Source organism: Hippopotamus amphibius, chromosome 5, assembly GCF_030028045.1.
Source record: "Hippopotamus amphibius kiboko isolate mHipAmp2 chromosome 5, mHipAmp2.hap2, whole genome shotgun sequence".
Taxonomy (NCBI): Eukaryota; Metazoa; Chordata; class Mammalia; order Artiodactyla; family Hippopotamidae; genus Hippopotamus; species Hippopotamus amphibius.
In genome coordinates, this window is record NC_080190.1 from 125,596,603 (window position 1) to 125,611,233 (window position 14,631).

Here is a 14,631-nt window from a genome sequence, read left to right on the forward strand (position 1 = left end):
GTAATTCCCTAGCAATTCATCTGATTTCTTGTTACATGTATCAATAGTTAAAATTCTCTTATTTGGGGGGATTATTATAAACTCATAAATTTTCATTGATTAAGTGCACTTGAATCAACTAAACTCATGAATATTTTTGATGCTGCAATTGTCACAACGTTGATGTGTGGGGTCACCTTCCAACTGCTGCCTAAATACCTTTTATGTAATGGCCCCATCATTTTAAAACAATAAATTTATTTACTAGAGTATGCTGTGATTACCAAACAGTGCACATCATAAATGTATGGGTCAGTGGATCTTCAAAAGGACACAAAGTTAAGATCAGGAAAAAAAAATTACGAGCCCTCCAAAATCCTTTGTGTGCCCATTCCTTGTCACTCTTCCCCAAACCCCACTGGCCTGACATGACAGTCCTGTTTTGGGACTTTATGTAAGTGGAATTTTACAGCATGTATTTTTGTTGTTGTTCTTTCTCTCTTCTTTTGCTGAACATTATGTTCATGAAATTCATGTTGTTGCCTGTAGTAGTATGAGGGTGAGTCAAAAATTATCCACACTCCAGTTATATTAAAACTTCTGTAAAGTCTACAGCCAGAGTGTGGGTAATTTTTGACTCACCCTCGTGTTTTGTTCATTTTCATTGCAGTGTTAATACTCAGCTGTGTTAATGTACCATTCTACTACTGAGGGACGTTTGAGTCATTACCAGGTTTGGGTACTACACACAATGCTATGAACATTCTTATACATGTCTTTGGGCACACATAAATATGAACTTCTGTTGGATAGGAACGGAAGAATAGAATTGCTGAATCAAAGAGCAGGTGTATATTGTGATTAGGGAAATGTTGCCAAAGAGTTTTACAAAGAAATTGTACCAAGATATACTTCTGCCAGCAGTGTATGAGAGTTCCAGTTGCCCTGTATCCTGACTAGCACTTGGTATTGTCTGTCTTTTAAATTTTAGCCATTCTGGTAAATACAGGCAGTCTTCTGATACTTATGGATTTTAGGTACCACAGTTTACTTAAATCACTCTAGTCCCCCCAAAACATCATTGAAATTTCAGTTATCGTGGTATATCGACAGTGAGTAATTGCATAAAGCACAGACTTGGTTGCTAGCTCTTGAGTCTGAAAATCATTATGTAAATAACAAATGTGCCTCGTAATCCATGATGGATCATGGGTCTCCTTTCATAGTCTGCTGGTGACGGGTCACTGTGTATCTACTATTCGGAGCTTGTGTAGACAGCAAATTATGTAGTTGTGTTACATCCTTATCTCCCAGTGATCAACTCAAGTGTTTTATATAAATAGATAACTGAAGAGAGAATTCACCAAAAAGCTTAAAGTACAGCAAAGAAATGAAAACTGGTAGCATCAACAGTAAATTGGATGTGATAAGAAGATTTGAAAGGGATGACAGTAAAGTGAAGGTAGGACAAGACCTAGGCCTGCATGCCACTGGGTACAAACCATATTGAAATACTCTATAAATATGAAACCATGGTGAAGAGGCTTCAGCATCTTTCAGTTTAAATTGCATTATGAATAGAGAGCTGTTTACGGTTGAAATGGAGTGTTTACTTCTACTTTGGAATGAAGACTGTGAAAAACTCAACCACTTTGGCCAGCAGACAAGCTAAGGTGTTGAATTGCCACATTGAAAGAAAACAGTAATTACAAGGGGACTGAGGAGACCCCTTATGCCAGCATGGGCTGGTTTCATTGGTTCAGCAGCTGGCATGAATTAATAGCTGTGAAGGGATCTGGTGACCCTGACAGTGCCGGCTAGGACGCTGCTGTGAAATTCGACCCATATTCTAAGAGTTGAGGCAGATGGGAGCGATGATCATCAGATATTTATTGTAGATCAGACAAGTCTTTTTTAGAAGGTGCTGAAAGGTGGTCCCAAAGCTATGCCCATACCCAAGTCCCAGCAGCCTTTGAATATTAATATGGCAGAAGGAAGTTGTGATTAAATAGAGATGTTGAGAGGAGATTTTGCCTATACATATCTGGGTGGGCCCAAAATGCAATGGCATATATGCTTATAAGAGAGAGGCAGAGGGAGTTTTGCAACAGACACCCAGAGGAGGACAGACAGACATGTAGAGAAGAGGCTGAGATAGGATGCTATGTGACCTCAGTGGCAGAGACTGGAGTGATGTGGCCAAAAACCAAGGATCGCTTGGAGCCAAGAGAAGCTGGAAAAGGCAAGGACAGCATTCTCCCCTAGAGCCTCAAGAAGGGGGCACAGACTTCTGTCCTCAGAACCAGGAACTCGCTCCGATGAGAAAGGTAATGCTGCAAAACTGTGTGCTTTGGACGTGTGCCTTAATCAGGCAGGAAAACATTCATACCTACACCTTCATACGAATGAATCCTACATGATTGGTTTGCTCTCCCACATGAAACCAGTCATTAATCAAGTAGATAACGATTTCCTTTGCTGAAGCTTTTGCTCCCTGGCTTACTTCCTTCTGGGTAAATGGGGAACCATAGTTCTTAGTATTTTTTTTTTTAAAATTGTTTTATTTTTTACTTTAATTAACTACTTAATTAAATTATTGATTTATTTATTGGCTATGTTGGGTCTTCATTGCTGCACATGGGCGCTCTCTAATTGTGGTGAGCAGGGTCTACTCTTCGTTGTGGTGCAGGGACTCCTCATTGTGGTGGCCTCTCTTGTTGCAGAGCACGGGCTATAGGCACATAGGCTTCAGTAGTTGCAGCACGTGGGCTCAGTAGTTGTGGTCCATGGCTTAGTTGCTCTGAGGCATATGAGATCTTCCTGGGGCAGGGCTTGAACCCATATCCCCTGCATTGGCAGGTGGATTGTTAACCACTATGCCACCTTCAAGTTTGGTAGGACTCCTTTGCTCTTACTGCTGCTCACATGGTTGCTGCAGGCTCGAGATGGAAGCCACCTCCTGATATCTGGCCCTACGGTCTACCGGGAAGAATGACGGATCAAATCGCACTGATGGATAAGCTTACATGGGCTCTCAGGATGTGGGGCGTGGAGTGTATGGGTGTTAGCGTTCCCGACACCGTCTTGGGCCCTTAGTTTCACCTGTCCCTCCGAAGACCCTACCCAGGAGCATACGGTGCAGTGAATCACTTCTCTGTTGTCTAGGGCTTTGTAGTTAATATATATTGTTTAATTATCGTTAGGGCCAGGTGGCCTCTATGCTCCGTTAGTCCCCAGACAATGATGAAAAGCTTCCCTGATGTATTCCCAGCGCCCACAGGACCAGTTACCCCTTTATAAATCTCGACTGAGGATGAACGTCCTGTTTCTCGGCACCTGTCCTCGTACCCTAGGTTAACCATCAGATGGTCCCCGTGACCCCCCAGCGGCATGGAGGGCAGCAGCCAGTGCTTCTGGGTGGTTGTCACTGATCCCACCCTGCGAGCAAGTTCCCCCATAAGAAACCGACCCATCAGTTATATGGAGCTGCCTACCTTGTTTTCTGGTCTCAAGATGTCTTGTCAGCTCAGTGGATATTTTTCATTCCTCTGTCCTCCAGCAGAGAGAATGTATTTCTGTGTTAAGCCACCCCGTTTGTGGTAATTTGTTATGGCATCCCTAGGAAACTAACACAGAAGGCAACGCTGGTAGGAGGAAGAATGGCCCCAGAAAGTGCCCACCCGCTCCCTGGAACCTGTATGGCAAAGGGGAACTAAGACTGCTAATGGAATGAAGGGCGCTCATCAGCCGGCCTATAAATAGAGAGGTTATTCTGTATGTGTTGAGTGGGCCCAGCTTTATCACAAGGGTCTCTCAGTGTGGAAGAGGGAGGCAGGAGAGTACGGAAATTTAAAGTTTCTTTGAGTTTCTTCTCATCTGTTGCAAATATTCTGCTATGCCTGTATAAAGCACTCTATTCTAAAGTCAGCTGGGATCAGTCTTTTCCTGTGTGATTTGTGTTATCCGTTTGAGATACATATAGGTGCATTTGTTTCATCTTGCTTGAAAGTAAAAGCATTTTGAAAAAATTTGGTTTTATTTATTTTTTTGCAATAGGTAGTTTATCTTCATTATTTAGAAGACAAAATTATACATAAATGTCCTGCCTCCACTGAAGCTATGCCTACTCCTACCCTGGTTTTTCCTGCTTCCTGTTTACATACAAACACACATACACACACACACATGTGCACAGACATGCATACACACATATGCACACAGACATGCATACACACGCTTGCACACAATGCACGTACATGCTTGCACACATATGTATGTGTACATTACACATATATATCTATAAATATGATTTTTTTTAGTATTTTCTGATTTCTCATTCTTGTGTTTATTTTTACAAATACTAATCCTTGTGTTTGCATGTGGATATTTGTATGTTCATATTCTTAGTTCCACTTGCTCCGCACACAGAAATAGCATCGTATGTAATGGCTGGTGCTTTGATTTTTTTCCCCTTAAGAATATATCCCAGTGATACTCTCATATTAGCACACAGAGACTTTGCTATTTCTGCTGTTTTTTCACTCTGCATAGTATTCCATGGTGTGGGTTGTTTCCAATCTTTTGCAGTCTCCAGCAATAGCACACTAATAGCTTTGAATAAATTTCAGTTTGTACTTTTGCAGGCACACCTGTAGGGGAGATTCCTAGATGTGGGCTTAATGGGTCAAAGGGTAAATGCATTGAATAATGTCAGATATTGCCAAACTCTTTTTTTTTTTAAGAACTTTTATTGAGATACAGTTAACAGACAATAAACTGCATATATTTAGAGTGTACAATTTGGTATGCCAATCTCCCGATTCATTCCCCCCCAACCCTCCCTGCTTTTCCCACTTGGTGTCCATATGTTTGTTCTCTACATCTGTGTCTGTATTTCTGCCTTGCAAACCTGTTGATTTGTACCATTTTTCTATAGTCCACATATATGTGTTAATATACGATATTTGTTTTTCTCTATCTGTCTCACTTCACTCTGTATGACAGTCTCTAGGTCCATCCATGTCTACAAATGTCCCAGTTTCATTGCTTTTTACAGCTGAGTAATATTGCATTGTATATATGTACCACATCTTTTGTATCCATTCATCTGTTGATGGACATTTAGGTTGCTTCCATGTCCTGGCTATTGTAAATAGTGCTGCCATGACCATTGGAGTGCATGTGTCTTTTTGAATGATGGTGTTCTCTGGGTATACGCCCAGCAGTGGGATTGCTGGGTCATATGGTAACTCTATTTTTAGTTTTGCAAAGAACCTCCAAACTGTTCTCCATAGTGGCTGAATCAATTTACATTCCCACCAACAGTGCAAGAGCATTCCCTTTTCTCCACCCCCTCTCCAGCATTTACTGTTTGTAGATTTTCTGATGATGCCCATTCTGACCAGTGTGAGGTGATACCTCATTGTTGTTTCGATTTGCATGTCTCTAATAATGAGTGATGTTGAGCAGCTTTTCATGTGCCTCTTGGCCATCTGTATGTCTTCTTTGGAGAAATGCCTATTTAGGTCTTCTGCCCATTTTTGGATTGGGTTGTTTGTTTTTTTTTGATATTGAGCTGGATGAACTGTTTATATATTTCAGCCATTAATCCTTTGTCTGTTGATTCGTTTGCAAATATTCTCTCCCATTCTGAGGGTTGTATTTTCATCTTGCTTATAGTTTCCTTTGCTGTGCAGAAGCTCTGAGGTTTCATTAGGTCCCACTTATTTATTTTTGTTTTTATTTCCATCACTCTAGGGGGTGGATCAAAAAAGATCTTGCTGTGATTTACGTTGAAGAGTGTTCTTCTTATGTTTTCCTCTAGGAGTTTTATAGTGTCTGGCCTTACATTTAGGTCTTTAATCCATTTAGAATGTATTTTTGTGTATGGTGTTAAGGAGTGTTCTAATATCATTCTTTTACATGTAGCTGTCCAGTTTTCCCAACACCACTTATGGAAGAGGCTGCCTTTTCTCCATTGTATATCCTTGCCTCCTTTGTCATGGATTTAGTTGTCCATAGTTTATCTCTGGGTTTTCTATCCTGTTCCATTGATCTATATTTCTGTTTTTGTGCCAGTACCATGCTGTCCTGATCACTGTAGCCTTGTAGTATAGACTGAAGTCAGGAAGCCTGATTCTACCAACTCCATCTTCCCTTCTCAAGATTGCTTTGGCTATTCGTTTTTGCATTTCCATACAAATTGTAAAATTTCTTGTTCTAGTTCTGTGAAAAATACCATTGGTAATTTGATAGGGATTGCATTGAAACTGTAAATTGCTTTGGGTAATATAGTCATTTTCACAATGTTGATTCTTCCAATCCAAGAACATGGTATGTTCTCTACCTGTTTGTGTCATCTTTGATTTCTTTCATTAGTGTCTTATAGTTTTCTGAGTACAGGTCTTTTACCTCCTTGGTTAGGTTTATTCTTAGGTATTTTATTCTTTTTGTTGCAATGGTGAATGGGATTGTTTCCTTAATTTCTCTTTCTGATCTTTCATTGCTAGTGTATAGAAATGCAAGAGATTTCTGTGTGTTAATTTTGTATCCTGCAACTTTACCGAATTCATTGATTAGCTCAGGTAGTTTTCTGGTGGCATCTTTAGGATTTTCTATGTATAGTATCATGTCATCTGCGAACAGTGACAGTTTTACTTCTTGTTTTCCAATTTGGATTCCTTTCATTTCTTTTTCTTCTCTGATTGCTGTGGCAAGGACTTCCAAAACTATCTTCAATAGTAGTGGTGAGAGTGGACATCCTTGTCTTGTTCCTGATCTTAGAGGGAATGCTTCCAGTTTTTCACCATTGAGAATGATGTTTGCTGTGGGTTGGTCATATATGGCCTTTAATATGTGGAGGTAGTTTCCCTCTATGCCCACCTTCTGGAGAGTTTTTATCATAAATGGATGTTGAATTTTGTCAAAAGCTTTTCCTGCATCTATTGAGATGATCATGTGGTTTTTATCCTTCCATTTGTTAATATGGTGTATCACATTGATTGATTTGCATATATTGAAGAATCCTTGCATTCCAGGGATAAACCCCACTTGATCATGGTGTATGATCCTTTTAATGTGTTGTTGGATTCTGTTGGCTAGTATTTTGTTGATGATTTTTTCAATTAAATTCATCAGTGATATTGGCCTGTAATTTTCTTTTTTTGTAGTCTCTTTGTCTGGTTTTGGTATCAGGGTGATGGTGGCCTCATAAAATGAGTTTGGGAGTGTTCCTTCTTCTACAATTTTTTGGAAGAGCTTGAGAAGGATGGGTGTTAGCTCTTCTTTAAATGTTTGATAAAATTCACCTGTGAATCCATCTGGTCCTGGACTTTTGTTTGTTGGGAGAGTTTTAATCACAGTTTCAATTTCATTACTTGTGACTGGTTTGTTCATATTTTCTATTTCTTCCTGATTCAGTCTTGGAAGTTTATTCCTTTCTAAGAATCTGTCCATTTCATCCAGGTTATCCAATTTATTGGCATATAGTTGCTTGTAGTAATCTTTTATGGTGCTTTTTATCTCTGCAGTGTCCGTTGTAACTTCTGTTTCATTTCTAATTTTATTGATTTGAGTCCTCTCCCTCTTTGTCTTGATGAGTCTTGCTAGAGGTTTATCAATTTTACTTATCTTCTCAAAGAACCAGCTTTTAGCTTTATTGATTTTTGCTATTGTTTTCTGTGTTTCTTTTTCATTTATTTCTGCTCTGATCTTTATGATTTCTCTCTGTCTACTAACTTTGGGTTTTCTTTGCTCTTCTTTCTCTAGTTTCTTTAGGTGTAAGGTTAGATTATTTATTTGGGATTTTTCTTGTTTCTTGAGGTAGGATTGTATTGCTATAAACTTCCCTCTTAGAACTGCCTTTGCTGCATCCCGTAGGTTTTGGGTTGTTGTGTTTTCATTGTCATTTGTCTCTAGGTACTTTGTGATTTCCTCTTTGATTTCTTCACTAATCCCTTGGTTATTTAGTAGCATATTTTTCAGCCTCCATGTGTTTATGTTTTTTACAGTTTTTTTCCTGTAATTGATTTCTAATCTCATAGCATTGTGGTCAGAAAAGATGCTTGATACGATTTCAATTTTCTTGAATTTACCAAGGCTTGATTTATGACCCAAAATGTGATCTATCCTGGAGAATGTTCCATGTGCACTTGAAAAGAACGTGTAATCTGCTGTTTTTGGATGTAATGTCCTATAGATATTAATTAAATCAAGCTGATTTATTGTGTCATTTAAGGCTTGTGTTTCCTTATTAATTTTCTGTGTTGATGATCTGTCCATTGGTGTAAGTGGGGTGTTAAAGTCCCCCACTATGATTGTGTTACTGTTGACTTCCTCTTTCACAGTTGTTAGCATTTGCCTTATGTATTGAGATGCTCCTATATTGGATGCATATATTTTTATAATTGTTATCTCTTCTTGGATTGATCCTTTGATCTTTATGTAGTGTCCTTTCTTGTCTCTTGTAACATTTTTTATTTTAAAGTCTATTTTATCTGATATGAGTATCGCTACTCCAGCTTTCTTTTGATTTCCATTTGCATGGAATATGATTTCCGTCCCCTCACTTTCCGTCTGCATGTGTCCCTAGGTCTGAAGTGGGTCTCTTGTAGACAGCATGTATATGGGTCTTGTTTTTGTATCCATTCAGCCAGTCTATGTCTTTTGGTTGGTGCATTTAGTCCATTTACATTCAAGGCGATTATCAATAGGTCCCTATTACCATTTTCTTAATTGTTTTGTTTTTGTTTTTGTAGATCCCTTTCTTCTCTTATGTTTCCCGCTTAGAGAAGTTCCTTTAGCATTTGTTGTAGGGCTGGTTTGGTGGTGCTGAATTCTCTTAGCTGTTGCTTGTCTGTAAAGCTTTTGATTTCTCCATCAAATCTGAATGAGATTCTTGCTGAGTAGAGTATTCTTGGTTGTAGCTTCTTCCCGTTCATCACTTGAAATATATCATGCCACTCCCTTCTGGCTTGCAGAGTTTCTGCTGAGAAATCAGATGTTACCCTTATGGGAGTTCCCTTGTATGTTATTTGTTGTTTTTCCCTTGTTGCTTTTAATAACTTTTCTCTGTCTTTCATTTTTGTCAATCTGATTACTATATGTCTTGGCATGTTTCTCCTTGGGTTCATCCTGCCTGAGACTCTCTGCGTTTCCTGGACTTGGGCAGCTATTTCCTTTCCCATGTTAGGGAAGTTTTCAACTATAATCTCTTCCAATATTTTCTCAGGTCCTTTCTCTCTCTCTTCTCCTTCTGGGACCCCTCTAATGTGAATGTTGGTGTGTTTAACATTGTCCCAGAGGTCTCTGAGGCTGTCTTCAGTTCTTTTCATTCCTTTTTCTTTATTCTTTTCCACACCAGTGATTATCACCATTCTGTCTTCCAGGTCGCTTATTTGCCCTTCTGGCTCAGTTAATCTGCTATGAGTTCCTTCTAGCGTATTTTTCATTTCAGTTATTACATTGCATATCTCTCTTTGTTTGCCCTTTAATTCTTCTAGGTCTTTGGTAAACTTTTTGATCTTTGCATCCAGTCCTTTTTCAAAGTCCTGGATCATCTTCACTATCATTATTCTGAATTCTTTTTCTGGAAGGGTGCCTATCTCCTCTTCATTTAGTTGTTTTTCTGGGGTTTTACCTTGTCCCTTCATCTGGTACAAAGTCCTCTGCTTTTTCATTTTCTCTGTCTTTCTGTGGCTGTGGTTTTCAGTTCCACAAGATGAAATACTGCTGATACTGCTGTCTGCCCTCTTGTGGAGGAAGCTATCTAGGAGGCTTGTGCATGCTTCCTGGTGGGAGGGACTGATGGTAGGTAGGGCAGAGCTCAGTAAAACTTTAATCTGTTTGTCTGCCAATGGGTGGGGCTGTGTCCCCACCTTGTTGGTTGTTTGGCCTGAGGCTACCCAGCACTGGAGCTTACAGGCTCTTTGATGGGGCTAATGGTGGACTCTGGGAGGGCTCACGCCAATGAGCCCTTCCTAGAACCCCTGCCTCCAGTGCCCCTGTCTCCTTGGTGAGCCACAGCTGCCCCCCACCTCTGCAGGCAACCCTCCAACAGCAGCAGGGAGGTCTGGTTCAGTCTCCTATGGAGTCACTGCTCCTTCCCCCTGGGTCCTGGTGAGCACACTGTTTTGTGTGCCCTCCAAGAGTGGAGTCTCTGTTTCCCCCAGTCCTGTGGACATCCTGCAATCAAATCCCACTGGCTTTCAAAGTCTGATTCTCTGGGGATTCTTCCTCCCGTTGCTGGACTCCCAGATTGGAAAGCCTGATGTGGGGCTCAGGACCCTCACTTTAGTGGGTGGACTTCTGCAGTATAACTGTTCTCCAGTTTGTGAGTCACACACCCAGCATTTATGGGATTTGATTTTAACACGATTGCGCCCCTCCTACCATCTCATTGTGGCTTCTCCTTTGTCTCTGGATGTGGGGTGTCTTTTTTGGTGAGTTCCAGTGTCTTTCTGTCAATGATTGTTCAGCAGTTAGTTGTAATTCTGGTGCTCTTGCAAGAGGGAGTGAGCGCACGTCCTCCTCCTCCACCATCTTGATCCTATTTCGATATTGCCAAAATCTTGCCTCTACGTTTGTTTTATTTCGGTTCCAATGTATGAAGGTGCTGCTACCTGGTGTGGCCAATAGGCTGCACTGTTCACTTTTGGGAGTTTTAAAAAATCTGATGAATGAAAAGCAGGGTCCAGGAGTAGTTTTAAGTTTCTTTTTTGTAGTTATCAGTTGGGTATTTTTCATTTGTTCAAGTGCCACTTATAATTCTTTTTTTGTGACTTGGTATCTATGCTCTTTGCCTATTTTTCTGTATGATATTGGTTTTCCTTCCTGATTTTCACTAGCACTTATTGAATACTAGTCAGATTCACCCTTGAACTGTGACAAGTGTAGTAAATATTTTTTCTCAGTTTGCTTTTTGTCTTTCGATTGTTTATGATTTTTTTGGCCGTGAATAATTTTTTAGAAGTAGTTGAATTTATCAATGTTTCCTTTTATGGTTTCTGAATTTTGAGTCCTAGCTAGAAAGGCCTACCACAGTCCAACTTTAAAAGTAAAGGAAATCACACATTTTCTTCTGATGGTGTATAGTTTTATTATTTACTTTTAGATCTTTGATTATTCACATAAAGTGATAGGACCCTCCAGCCCAGAACTCAGCAGTGTCTAACCACACCAGGGATGCATCTCCTCTTTCGCTCGACAATCTCCAATTTATGTTCATGGTGTGAAGTGTGGGCTCACGTTTACCTTTTTAAATCTTACCATTCATACCCACAGCATTTCTTTCCAAAGGCCTTTTTAACACAGTTGAAATTATGCCTATCACATTCTAAATTCTCATGTATATTTATTTGTTTCTAAGTTTCTATCAGCTCACAGTTGACCTCACACTGGAATTAGTCCCATGGTCTTGCCTGCCTTTGGAGGGGGAAGGGGCTAGGATGCCCAGTTTTCCTGTGTGAAGCCTGTATTCTCTTAATTATATCTTGTAACAAGTTGTATACTGTAGCATTAATTTCTCTATGTTAACTTTATAGCCTATTTTTGTAGTGACTTTTCTGGCTGTCACTTTTCAGTTCACATTCTTGCATTTGGAGCATCTATAGATAGGCATAGTTTTATCTCTTCCTTTTCAATCCTTACAGTTTTTTTTCATGTATATATTTTTATTTGGAATTGTTTATATAAGTACAGTGAAAACTAAATTTTAGGGACACTAGAAGTCATTAGTTTGGATATCATTAGTTTATTGTAAAAGAGAAACATGGAAATTATTTACATGATGAAAGATTTCAGAACTCCAGTGGAATGGGCAGCCTCACGTGATGCAATTTCAGTAGCGACATACTTCAGTCGACATATTTTCCAAGAATGTCACCATCTCTAAATAAATTATCCTTGTCGTCTAGAACTACTTTAGTGCCTCCATACTCTGGGAGAAGGACTTTATCTCCAACTTTCTGGTTGAATCTCTCCACCCTTTCCTTTAGAGCCCAGTCCAACAGCTACTACCATTGCTTGCAATACTTTTCCTTGTGATTCTTCTGGAAGCATAATGCCTCCTTTGGTTACAATTTCAGCTGCACTTCTTTCAACTAATACTTGGTCAAAGAGGGGAAGAAACTTTCTGAATGCCCGTCCTGCCATGACTCTGGATGCCGCAGTTGGTATTCTGCTCTCATGGCGCCACTGCATGGAGAGACCCACAGTCTGGCCCTCCGGACACGTAGTGCTTACACTTGTGACTTCTCTTGTCAAATTCACTCGTTGCCTCCAGGACAATGATAAGTAGTGGTGGTAATAGTAGTGGTGGTAATAATAGCGGTAGTAGTCGTAGCAGTGGTAATCATGGTGGTGGTAGTTGTGGCGGTGGTAATCGTGGCGGTGGTGATGGTTGGCTTTCTTGCCTGGTCCCTGCCGGCTGTGATTTCCCATTTGGTTGGATGCTTTGCCCACAGTCCTCACCTGTGAAAACTTGCCTCTGGTCTAAATCAGGGATCACTTGTAGCCATTCTCCTATCCCACACTCGTGACAGATATTGATACCCAGTGTCCACTGAACCCTGATATGTCTTCCAGCCTTTCAACCCTTACTAGGTGTCAATCATACCTGACAACTGGGGTGAAGTCTATGTGCCATCCTATGATTAAATGCAAGCTGTGGCTTCAAAGTTGCACTTCATGGGTCATATTTTTAACCCAGAAGACACACTGAAGTATAATTTTGATAATGACACAACTCCTGAACTTAATAAAAAATACTAATTCTTGGTGCTCTTCAGGTGACATGTCCTGTAATAAGCGTAATCTTCTTCCAAAACTTGGATGGACCTCTGTGACTGAATATATGCAGACAGTTACATGAGGCCCAGGCCAGATTCCCTCCCTAGCACCCCCTCTGCCCTCCCCACAGCACGTCTGGAATGGGCAGGTCCTCTGTCCACTCACATCTCAAATTCATCCTCTGCACAGCACACGGTGACACCACTCCCCCTGAATTGCTGTCTAAGCCCATCATTCTCCCTCATATTGATAATTAACTCTAAATACAAATATGCATTGTCCTCCCAACTAATTTGTAAGCCATTCATTTGTTCAACAAATATTTTTCAAACACCTGTTTTATTGAGACCTATGTGCTAGGCTTGCAGGATACATCTATGACAAAGAACCAAGGATTACTTTTTCTCAGAATCTGAGTGGAAGTCAAGTAGAAAACAATGTGAATTGAGCAAAAATATTTAATTATATGAGAGGAAAGAGGCAGGGTACTCGGAGAATCTGAAATAGATCTTTCCTAGTAAGATACATGTACTTTGTTACGCTGTAGCATCTTTCACATCACAGTATATAATAGCTATTTATTAATTGATTAATGAGCAAATCAGGATTTATGTCATCCATAAAGCATGTAAAGCCTAATTCTTGGAGACAAATAGAGGAAAAAATGACAATAGATTTAAAGATAAACACCTCTGGGAGTTTCTTAAAAGTTTAGTGTGTGTAGAAGTGTGGTTTCCCTTTGCCTTCTGGAATTTACTGAAATAAGTCCCATGATTCTGAAATTGGAATTGTAGGACAGTGATTGCTCTTTTGAAGTTACTTGATCTTTTGCCATAAGTTTGACAGATCAGGTTAAAGTTTGATAGATGAAGCCCAACACGAAGAGACAGCATTTGCTAATGTGGTGGCACAGAAGTCTTGACAGGGCACTCAATACTTGGGGCTGTTGTGAAATTTTCATAATTGCACAAGTCATTTTTGAAATTCTTACAGCATAATAGGTACAAAGTTAATTGCAACAATTGTATTTTGCTCAAATTACTTAAGCTAAACTGATAGTGGTAGCAGACAATTAACCTCATTTCCAAGAAGTATTTTTAGCTGACAATAGAAATATACGTGTGATCCACTTTAATAAAATTTACAAAGGAATTTTCCCTTCTGAGAAGACTGGGCTTTGCATTTACACAGACAGTATCCTATTCTAGGCAGAGCACGAGTAGCTTGTAGAACTAGAATGAAGACATCATTGTAAAAATGCCCCAAATGAGGTTGATCGCTACCATTCATCCCTAGTTGACCAACAAGGAGCCTGGAACTTGGGGAGATGATGACCGGGTTGGATAGGTGACCCAAAGCTGGACCAGTCTCCTCATTCACAGCCTAGTACTCTTTCCACTCCAGCATATCTGAAAAACGCACACAGTTAAATATCTATAAAATCGGAAACACATCTATAGGTAAAAACAACTCTAATAGAACAAAGTCCACTTAAGAGAAGCAGGGTTGTGGAACATAGCACTCTATAGCAATTCAGATCTGGTAAATTCCAAGGGCTTAAGGGCATTCCAGAGTTATGGTTTGTTAAAATAATCCACTAAAATTACTGCATGTAGGTTTTTATTCAGAAAATATGATCTCTTTCTTGGAGTTGCATATTCCTTCCCGCTGTTATATTTTGATGCCCTCTAAGATCCGGAGAATTGACCCAAGGTGGGATTCTGAGTGGCCTTGTTCACTCTAATCACAGAATATTTTGAAATGGTTGTAATTCTGGGCATCTGAGGAATTTCAAATCTCCTCTGTCCCCACAGTGATCTCACAGTCACACTTTTCTAGCTTCCTGATTAGCATGGCTATGGAAAT

General features: G+C 39.9%; 1 pseudogene; it reads right to left on the reverse strand.

Annotated features, from left to right (window-relative positions):
* Positions 1-11,831: 11,831 nt before the first annotated feature.
* LOC130854550 (10 kDa heat shock protein, mitochondrial-like) lies at positions 11,832-12,129 on the reverse strand (annotated as a pseudogene).
* Positions 12,130-14,631: the final 2,502 nt, after the last annotated feature.